We start from the raw sequence: 10,218 nt of genomic DNA, 5'->3' as shown, positions 1-10,218 counted from the left end.
TGTAAGTGGAATGCCGTCGGGACCAGTTGCTTTACTGGAATCAAGATTTTTGGGTAATCTCCAAAAATACCGTTAGGGCTTACAAACAATGTTTACAAAATGTCTACGCACGTTCGTAGACATTTTGTAAACATTGTTTTTAAAAAATAAAAAAATAATACTTCTATTATGTTTTAAACGACTGTAATAGTTTATTTTTGAAGTATATTTCATAAAGAAAATTGACAACCCACTTTAAAAACAGAAATTACGAGTTTTATATATTTTATTCGCAGTTTTTTGTTGACTCTTTTGGCAGCCATGTTGTAAGCCCTAACGGTATTTTTGGAGATTACCGATTTTTGATTAGCTTTTTTTATTTGTGTGTCGCATAGAGTGTTTTCTGATATAGGAGGAAATAGGGGGCTTGGTGGCCTTGGTCGCATAAAGTAAAATTACCTGTAAAGTTCTTGGCAAAGAGTTTGGCTTTGTCTGATGCTGACGAGATCACCTCAGGTACATTTATAATAGTTGGGATAGAGCACACGCTTCTGTTCAGGATCCTGTTTGCTATTTGCCAAAACTGGTGGGAATCAAGCCGTTCCTCAGCCACTTTGGACTTGACGGACTGAGCATACAACTCTCTTGCGTTCTTCATTACTCTTTTACAGTGGATGTTGGCAGTCCAGACAGCGGTTTTAGTCTCAGTGCATCTGTTACGTTGGAAGCAATGGAAAAAGTGATTTCTGTGCGCAATGGCAGCAGCAGATTCCGGAGAGAACCACGGCTGGCTGTTAGGTTTTTGCTGGAATTTGAAATATATGAAACGGTCTATACCTACAATTAACCATTCCGTCAGGTCTGTTACTACAGAGGACACATCCTTTTTAAACATGGAACGCAGAGATGGATCAGATATAAATGAACGGAAACTATCCCAATCAGCCATAGAGTATCGATCTACTGTACGATGGAGAGGCACGTCAGAGGACTTATTACATTTCGTTTTTATTTTAACTGATATAACAGAGTGGTCGGAAGATCCCAGTGGAGATAGAACAGAATGGGAACATAGCTCAGGGCAAATTGTGAGAAAAAGATCTAGGGACTTGAATACTAACCTTCAGTATCGGGCACCGTGGTGGGTTCGTAAACAATCTGATTGAGATCATAAGCAATGAAGAAATTGTGACAGGACTTCCCCTCACCATCTATCTTATTTGAGTGGGTCAGCCATTCCACGTTGTGAACATTGAAGTCCCCACAGACGTGAATGTTAGTCGAAGGTTGAGCAGATAGGATGTGGTCAATTTGCTCAGATATGTTCTTAAAGATAGTAACTCCGCTGTTGTGGGGGCGATAGAGGGCAAATATAAACGCAGTTGTGTGAGCAAGTGTAACCCGGAAGCACATATAGGGTAATTTAGGATCTTCTCTGGAGATATCCCTACAACATGGAAAAAAAATCTTTAATGTAGGCACATATTCCATGCGTATGGCGATCTTGTGGGTTAGATTTAGATGTTAAATTAGAGTATCCTTTAATTCCAAACTCTTCTATGGAAATAGTCGGTGCAATGCCAGTTTCGCTTAGGAATAAAAGGTCTGGTTTAGTCTCCTGTAATTGGATTTCAACCTCTGGAACGTTGGAACGTTGGCCCCTGATGTTGGAGAAGGAGACATGGTAGCAGAGTCTACGTTGGAAGTTGAAGATCTGGGTTTAGCCGTGTGTTTTTCTGGAAACTTTCCATTATGCGTTTGACGGGGGATAAATCGACAGACTTGCTTAGAGCAGGACAGAGAGGGAAAGTAAAAGAGAAAAAAAACGAAGAAATATATATTTTTGTAACACTTAATAAGGTAAAACCGTAACAATTATCCACTAATATGGCATCGAAAAGCCCCACCAGAAGCTACTGAATGATTTAGAATCCATTCACGAAATGGCAATACAGCAAACCCAGTACTTTGCACCTGCTGATAAGAACAGCTTTCCTTAGTCGTTAAACCAAGGTTCGGGTCCCTGACTTTCAGGCGGATAACGTTAGCTAAGATAAAATGTTTACTTCCAGCACCCTTACTAGTGACATGGCCACAAGGATAGACATAGAAACAGAAAATTTCTTATATCTATGGCGACTGTTCACGCAAGATACTGCAAACCTACAATACAGCTAGAAGTGCTTTCTCATGTAAACTTCACCGGTCAATACAATAGAGGCGTTTTCAAAAGACTTTATTTGGGGGGGGGCAAAACAAAAGGTGTTCATATGTCCTGCAAAAGTGATATATTCGTTTGGAGTTGCTGAGTGTTCTTGGCTATTGTAGTCAACTAATATGCTAGTAAGTTGCCTTACTGAACAGGTTTTCTTGGTCGAAGCTGGTAATAGCCTTAAGCTTTAGGCTTTCGCCGTACTGTTCAACGTCGCTCTCTGTCTCTGTCTCTCTGTCCCTTTCTCTCTCTGTCTCTCTCTGTCTCTGTCTGTCTGTCTGTCTGTCTGTCTCTCTCTCTTTCTCTTTCTCTCTCTCTCTCTCTCTCTCTCTCTCTCTCTCTCTTAAGCTGCTCCACTCGCTGGTATTTATGATTTAACCCGCCAATGATATTATTTTGAGAAGGAACCCGGATATACTTAATAGCGATCTTCATTCGATCCCGAGCAACATCGGATCTTCTTGCTGATAGTCTCTTAAATTTACGTAAATCCAAAATTGGTTTACTATCTGTTGTGAGCTTGAAGGACCGATAATAACTAAAACAACAAGTTGTTATAATTGCTAGGGTGTATTTATAGTTTGCTTTAGAAGTCTGAGCCAGAATAAATCCGAATTCTTTATCTCTGGTGTTGTGCAATATAGGTTTCCAATCCTCGTCGCCAGTCGTGTGACCTTGAACAGGAGATAATAATTAAGAAAGCACGGTGTTATATTTACTAGAGTGTATTTACAGCACATATTAGTATACTACATAAAGTGTACGTCTGCTACGGTGATTATGACTGCCACAACATTTAGTAGTAACTCTGTTAATAGTATCGGTAAGAGTTCATCTATGTCTTAGATAAACAATTCTTTATAATGCTATAAAATCTGTGAATATCGTAATGAGAAGGTTTAATTTTTGTTTTGCATTCAATTATCGAGTGGCAAAAATAGTCTAATATTCATCCACATCGGGTTCAGATAAGTTACGTGTTGTACCTATTTACTATGCCTCCCCACGGGACAGAGTTAGACACCAGGGTCGTTTTTTAACGTGGAGAAAAGGTAAAAAAATAAAAATTGTCTCAGTCGTGAAGGATTTCTCCTCCAACGAAAGAGAACAAGAAATAGAAGTGCAGCATCTGAAGAACAGATACTACACTTTGATCTTGACCAAAAGGCCAAGAATTGTACCTATTTACTATGCCTCCCCACGGGACAGAGTTAGACACCAGGGTCGTTTTTTAACGTGGAGAAAAGGTAAAAAAATAAAAATTGTCTCAGTCGTGAAGGATTTCTCCTCCAACGAAAGAGAACAAGAAATAGAAGTGCAGCATCTGAAGAACAGATACTACACTTTGATCTTGACCAAAAGGCCAAGAATTGTACCTATTTACTATGCCTCCCCACGGGACAGAGTTAGACACCAGGGTCGTTTTTTAACGTGGAGAAAAGGTAAAAAAATAAAAATTGTCTCAGTCGTGAAGGATTTCTCCTCCAACGAAAGAGAACAAGAAATAGAAGTGCAGCATCTGAAGAACAGATACTACACTTTGATCTTGACCAAAAGGCCAAGAATTGTACCTATTTACTATGCCTCCCCACGGGACAGAGTTAGACACCAGGGTCGTTTTTTAACGTGGAGAAAAGGTACAAAAATAAAAATTGTCTCAGTCGTGAAGGATTTCTCCTCCAACGAAAGAGAACAAGAAATAGAAGTGCAGCATCTGAAGAACAGATACTACACTTTGATCTTGACCAAAAGGCCAAGAATTGTACCTATTTACTATGCCTCCCCACGGGACAGAGTTAGACACCAGGGTCGTTTTTTAACGCGGAGAAAAGGTAAAAAAATAAAAATTGTCTCAGTCGTGAAGGATTTCTCCTCCAACGAAAGAGAACAAGAAATAGAAGTGCAGCATCTAAAGAACAGATACTACACTTTGATCTTGTCCCGAAGGCCAAGAAATAGTTAAACAAGATTGTTCCATATTTATTGGCAAATATCCGAAAAAACAAAAACACTGAAACTACGTGCAACACTGAGCTGGTGATTATTTTTCATTTCTTGGTCCAATAATATTAAGCTGCTTCAAGAAAGTTTGCAGAAAAAATTAGAAAGAAAAAAAACTATCGAGAGCGGTGTGTTTAAATATATAGCATGGTTGCAAAAGCGAAAGAGAAACAGGGATAGAAAGAGAGAGAGAGAGAGAGAGAGAGAGAGAGAGAGAGAGAGAGAGAGAGAGAGATAAGGAAAGATTAATAGAAAGATATTATCTACATCTTTTAAAAACTATTTTATCTTCTTTCTGTGTATTTGTCGAAACGATGAAAGAAATACAACGCAAAAAATCGATTTTGGTAAAGTGAACTACATCTAACGATATAAATCAATAGAGATTAAAACTTACGATTATAAATATTTCTCATTTTCTTTCTCTCTCTCTCTCTCTCTCTCTCTCTCTCTCTATATATATATATATATATATATATATATATATATATATATATATATATATATATACATATATATAGCTATATATATATAGCTATATATATAGCTATATATATATATGGCTATATATATATAGCTATATATATATAGCTATATATATAGCTATATATATATATAGCTATATATATAGCTATATATATATATAGCTATATATATAGCTATATATATATAGCTATATATAGCTATATATATAGCTATATATATATAGCTATATATATATATAGCTATATATATATAGCTATATATATATATATATATATATATATATAGATAGATAGATAGATAGATAGATAGGTAGATAGATAAATAGATACTTGCAAAAGTATTCGTCGTTGATTGGGTTAAAAAACAGCCTACAGAAAATGGACTGATTTATGAAAGTATGATAGGTTATGAAAAAGAAGGGTTGTTCACACTGAAACACTTATCACAATATTCTGTGGATCTATATTAAAAAAACCTTGTTAAACTTTCTGACATATTTCCATTCTATGGAGGTCAGGTGCGAACGAACACCCCATAATTTTATTATACCATATTTCTTCAAACTGAAACATAATTATCAAAGTATGCTTACGCAGATAGATATGAAAAGTCTTTATTAAAGTTTTTGCCTATTTCCATTCTATGGAGGCCAGGCGCGAACGCAGACCCCACAATTTTATTACACCATCCCTATTTAAGTAAAAACATACTTATCAAAGTATTATTATGTACAACTATATTAAAAAACCCCGTGTAAACGGTTTTTTTTTTTTAATTTTTAATTTTTTATTTCCATACTTTGTGGACCAGGCGCGTACGCAGACCCCACAATTTTAACGAATCATCATTATGCCAGATCCAACATACCCACTCCTGTGTCTCGATACATCTATCATTATATGTGATACGTTTTCTATAATAGTCAACCATATAGGAGCCTATACGTGACCAGACACACACACACACACAGACGTTCAGCTTTATATTATATATATATATATATAACTTTATAGCTACATCTGTGTATATATCTCTATATATCCATATCTATCTCTCTATATATATATGAACTGTACAATATATATGTATACAGATGGATACTATATACAGAGAGATATCTAAACTACTAACTGTATGTATGTCTATCTATCTGTCTATCTCTTTCTCTCTCCCTCTCTCTCTCTCTCTCTATATATATATATATATATATATATGTAAGAAGATATATTATCTCTATAGAATCATATCTATCTATCTATCTATCTATCTATCTATATATATATATATATATATATATATATATATATATATATATATATATATATATATATATATATATATATATATATAAATGTAACTCTTGGTTCGTTCGCAATTAATTGTCTAAAAAACAACTGAACGGATGGCTTCCACGTTTTGGTATAATATGTTTACTATATCCATGTTTGTTTTTATATATTTCTTTTTCATTATAACATTATACTTAATTTTTCTATGATAAATAGGTGTTTTTCTTTGTACCGATAGGCCATTTTTTTATTTAGGGACAATTATTTATTACCGCTTCCTGTCACGTGACCAGTGTTACAATTTAGCGGTTTTCCTGTTAGATCTGGAGATTTCGTTTGCAATCTAGCGGGGAATTCTAGAAAATCTAGAGATATTTGGCACTCACACACCCGCAATTTTAGATTAAAAAATAAAGAAAAGCGCTTGAAAATACTTTAAAACATAAAATAAACTCATTCATTTAAGTAAAAAAAGTAGCATTTATTGCCTTTAGTAACAATTATTTATTGATTATTTGTTTTGTTTTTCTCCTTTTTTTCGGCTAACCATTCTTAAATCTCGCTATAAAATCGAGTTTTCCAAGTATATTTTAGGTAGGGGGGCATTCCAACCTCCGAAGTTTAGTTTAAAATACGATCTAAGCAACCCTGCTTTATTTAGAAGTATTTAGTCGATAATTGTAAAAAGCAAGAAACAACAGCAAAAAAACAAACAAAAAAAAACTTATACCAATACAGTAGAATTTAATTATCTACCAACCTAAATACTTTTAACATGCTAAAACAAAGTTTTTTTATTTTTTATTTTTCTAATTTCAAAATATGTTGCACCATTATTGTGATGTTTAATTTGCAGTATATTTCAATTTAACTTTTATTATAAAAAGTTTGAGTTTATGATTTGTTTCCTGGAAAAAAAATACCCTCTCTGAAAAAAACAGGTAAAACTAGCTGATAAAATATGTAAGCCTTCTGGGGAGCTAACCGTTTCAATATAATTCCAGAAACATATCGTGAGAAAACACGGAACATTTTATATATTGAATATGCTATATTTATAATTTTTTATAGTAGGAAGTTAAAATATGGAGTTGGGGGGGGGGATTAGCGATTTTTGAAAATTTCAGAAGATAAAAGTTAAAAATCTAGGGTTTTCTGGACATTTCTTTCTCCTGATCTCGCGGGTTTTTTTAAATCTCAGTTGCCAACATTGCATCACTTAAAAACACTACAGACTTAATGTAAACATAGTGTGTTTACAATATCGATACATTTTCAATGGGTTTAATCACATGATTATTGATAATGTAACCATGTGATTGAAATTTAATTTAAATGAACCACACGTGGTCGCTTTCCTATCAAATATTCACCGAAAAATGCTAGGTACACACAAAATAAATGCCGACGCTCAAAGTGTATAAACATTTTGACTCCTTCCTTTACTTAAAAATTCACCAAAAATCAGGAAATTAACCAATTTTAATGAAGATTTCAGTATTTATCAAATAATGATCGCAGAATATAATGAACTAATTATTTTTACTTAACTCTTAGTGAAAATGTTTTATTTTGTTTAAACAAAAAATGCCTTTACTAAAGTTATGGTTTTCAGTAGTGAATAAAAAACGCAAGAATTTATTTTAGCTTTTTTTATATAAAGCATTGTAATTTGTAACAATAAAAAAATAATTTTTACAGTAACATTACGAAAAAAGCCCCTAAAGTCCGTCTTAATGAATTCGATATAACTCGAAGAAAAATGAATTCTCGCATACTATTCAGGAAATTAAAGATTCAATTAGATTCCTATTTCAGTCACCTTAATTATTTAGGGTGAAATGAGTTTAGGAATTTATAGCCAAACCTAAATATATATATATTTTTTTTTTGCTTAAAAAAATAGCATTAATACAGTAAGTTAGGTAAAATTTGCTAAAATGCTCTGCTTTACGGTTGTAAAAATGGAACGGAAATTTGAAATTCGTTCCCTTTTAAATTCGGTACATTTTTACATTAAGTCCAACTCATCGTTCACATTCGACACGTCAACTTTTATAGCTTTTTGGGTATTCTGGCAAGGTTAGGGGTGTCTATTCCAAAAACCGTTCTTAACATGGGTAGATTGGTAGGTATGTCAGAAATTTCGTGAAAAATAGGGAATAATTCCACCCCGTCTTTTCAAGCTTATAACTCCTCGAAAAATGTACCTCAAACCCTAATTTTTTTCCAATTAAAGGAGCAAGGACCTAGGTGTCATTAAAAAAAAATAAAACAAACAACATGTTTTAAAAAAAAAGGGTTTTAACTTCGGACTTTCCAGGTAAATTTCTAAAAAAACACTACTTTTTTCGTTTTAAATTTGAATATATTATTTATTGACCTTTTCTCTTCAATTTGTGATATATAACACTTTGGTGAATAAATTATTTACTTTTTAATAGACATTTCAAAATGGGAGGCGTGAATTATTCTACCCCCTGTCTTTCCAAACTTATAACTACTCGAAAAATGTAATTGAAGCCCTAATTTTTTTTTCAATTAAAGGAGCAAGGACCAAAGTTTCATGAAGAAAACAAAAGAAAAAACAAACGTGGTTTAAAAACAAAGGTTTAAACTTCGAATTTACAGGTAAATTTCTAAAAAACACTACTTTTTTGTTTTAAATTTGAATATATTATTTATTGACCTTTTCTCTTCAATTTGTGATATAAAACTTTGGTGAGTAAATTAATTATTTACTTTTTACTAGACACTTGAAAATGGGGGGGTGAATAAAAAACGTTTGTCTAAAATATTATATTCGGTTTATTGGAAAGAGCATAAAATTTCACATTGACCCTGAAAATATCGTAAAAATAGAATCAATAGAAAAATTTTGAAAGTTTAAAAATTGAAAAATATTGAGTTCGTAAAATTCATTACTGTTTTTTTTTTAAATAAAAAAAATATTTCTATTACTTTTAAAACAACTTTAATAGTTTATTTTGGATGTATAATCCATAAAGAAAATAAACAACCCACTTTTAAAAGAAAAATTACGAGTTTTTATATTTTATTCGCAGTTTCGTGATAGGGGTGTCAAAAATTCCTACAAAAATTCTGATACATCTACTAGATTGGAGAGTTTATTCATTGTAAGCGTACCCGACAACCTATAAATGTCGAATGGCAAGCTGGACTTATGTAAAAAAATAACAAAAAGATATACCAAACTGACTTTTTCGTTTAAAAATGGAATTATTTCCCTTCTGTTATTAACTTTTTTTTCTTTTTTTTTAATAAATATTTTGTGTTTCATATACATAAAGTACAATCGTTGAATGTTACTGTTTTGATTATATTCGTTTGGGGGGTACAATTAAAAAATTAAGAAAGATTAAAACGAAGCGAAATTTAAGTTTCCGTTCTATTTTTACAACAACCGTAAAACAGCGCATACTCAGCAAGTTTTATCGTAATTTATAAGCATAATAATGAAACACTAAATCAACATTTTATTTATTTTTTTGCATAATAAATGATGGAAGTATTTTTCTGTTTATTTTCTTAACATCTGTTAAAAAAAATAATTTTTACATTCTCTTAAAAAAAAAGAATCACACTTTTCTCTACTTTCACATGTGTTCCATTTTAACAAACTGAGCCACAGCAACGCGTGGGCGGGTACAGCAGTATATCTATAGATATATTCATTTTTTTTCCAGAGTTCCACAGGCGTGCAGTTCTAAGAAAGACGCTTTGTTCATGGAATCCACGTTTTGATTTAGGTACAGATATAGAGTGGGGGAAATTTTTCACAGTGGATTCAGCTAGACGGGTGTTTTTCGTGAAAGATTGGCGAGGGGGGACCAGAGATTGAAGTTCAGACGAGCACCTGCCATGGAAATAAGGATAAAACAAGGATAGGCTTGCAACATCTCTTCTGTGGGAGGGAGGTTGCAGGGTAGAGAAAAGGGCATCCCCCACTAAGCTACGAAGTCTATTTTGTACTCTGTCAAGGCAGGATAGGCTGTTTTTAGCAGCTCCTGCCCAGATATGGCAGCAGTATTCCATCCTTGGACGTACTTGGCTTTTATATAGATAGAGCATTGCATCAGTAGTGAGATATCTTCTGGAGCGGTAGAAGGATCCCACCATCTTTCCAGATATGTATCTATAAACTATAATTTAATATATAATCGGCTATATGTCTGTCTATCTATTTGTCTGTCTGTGTCTATATTTTCATACTCTGTCTCCTTTGAAACT

The 10,218-nt window shown here is 33.2% G+C and overlaps 1 pseudogene; it reads right to left on the bottom strand.

Moving 5' to 3' along the window:
* Nucleotides 1-3,823: 3,823 nt before the first annotated feature.
* LOC145249905 (U2 spliceosomal RNA) lies at nucleotides 3,824-3,956 on the bottom strand (annotated as a pseudogene).
* Between the last annotated feature and the right edge of the window lie 6,262 nt (nucleotides 3,957-10,218).

The sequence above is a fragment of the Euprymna scolopes genome, chromosome 28 (assembly GCF_053919585.1).
Source record: "Euprymna scolopes isolate OS-2025 chromosome 28, ASM5391958v1, whole genome shotgun sequence".
NCBI lineage: Eukaryota > Metazoa > Mollusca > Cephalopoda > Sepiida > Sepiolidae > Euprymna > Euprymna scolopes.
The sequence above is the reverse complement of the archived record's forward strand: the minus strand, read 5'-3'. Positions and strand labels throughout refer to the sequence as shown.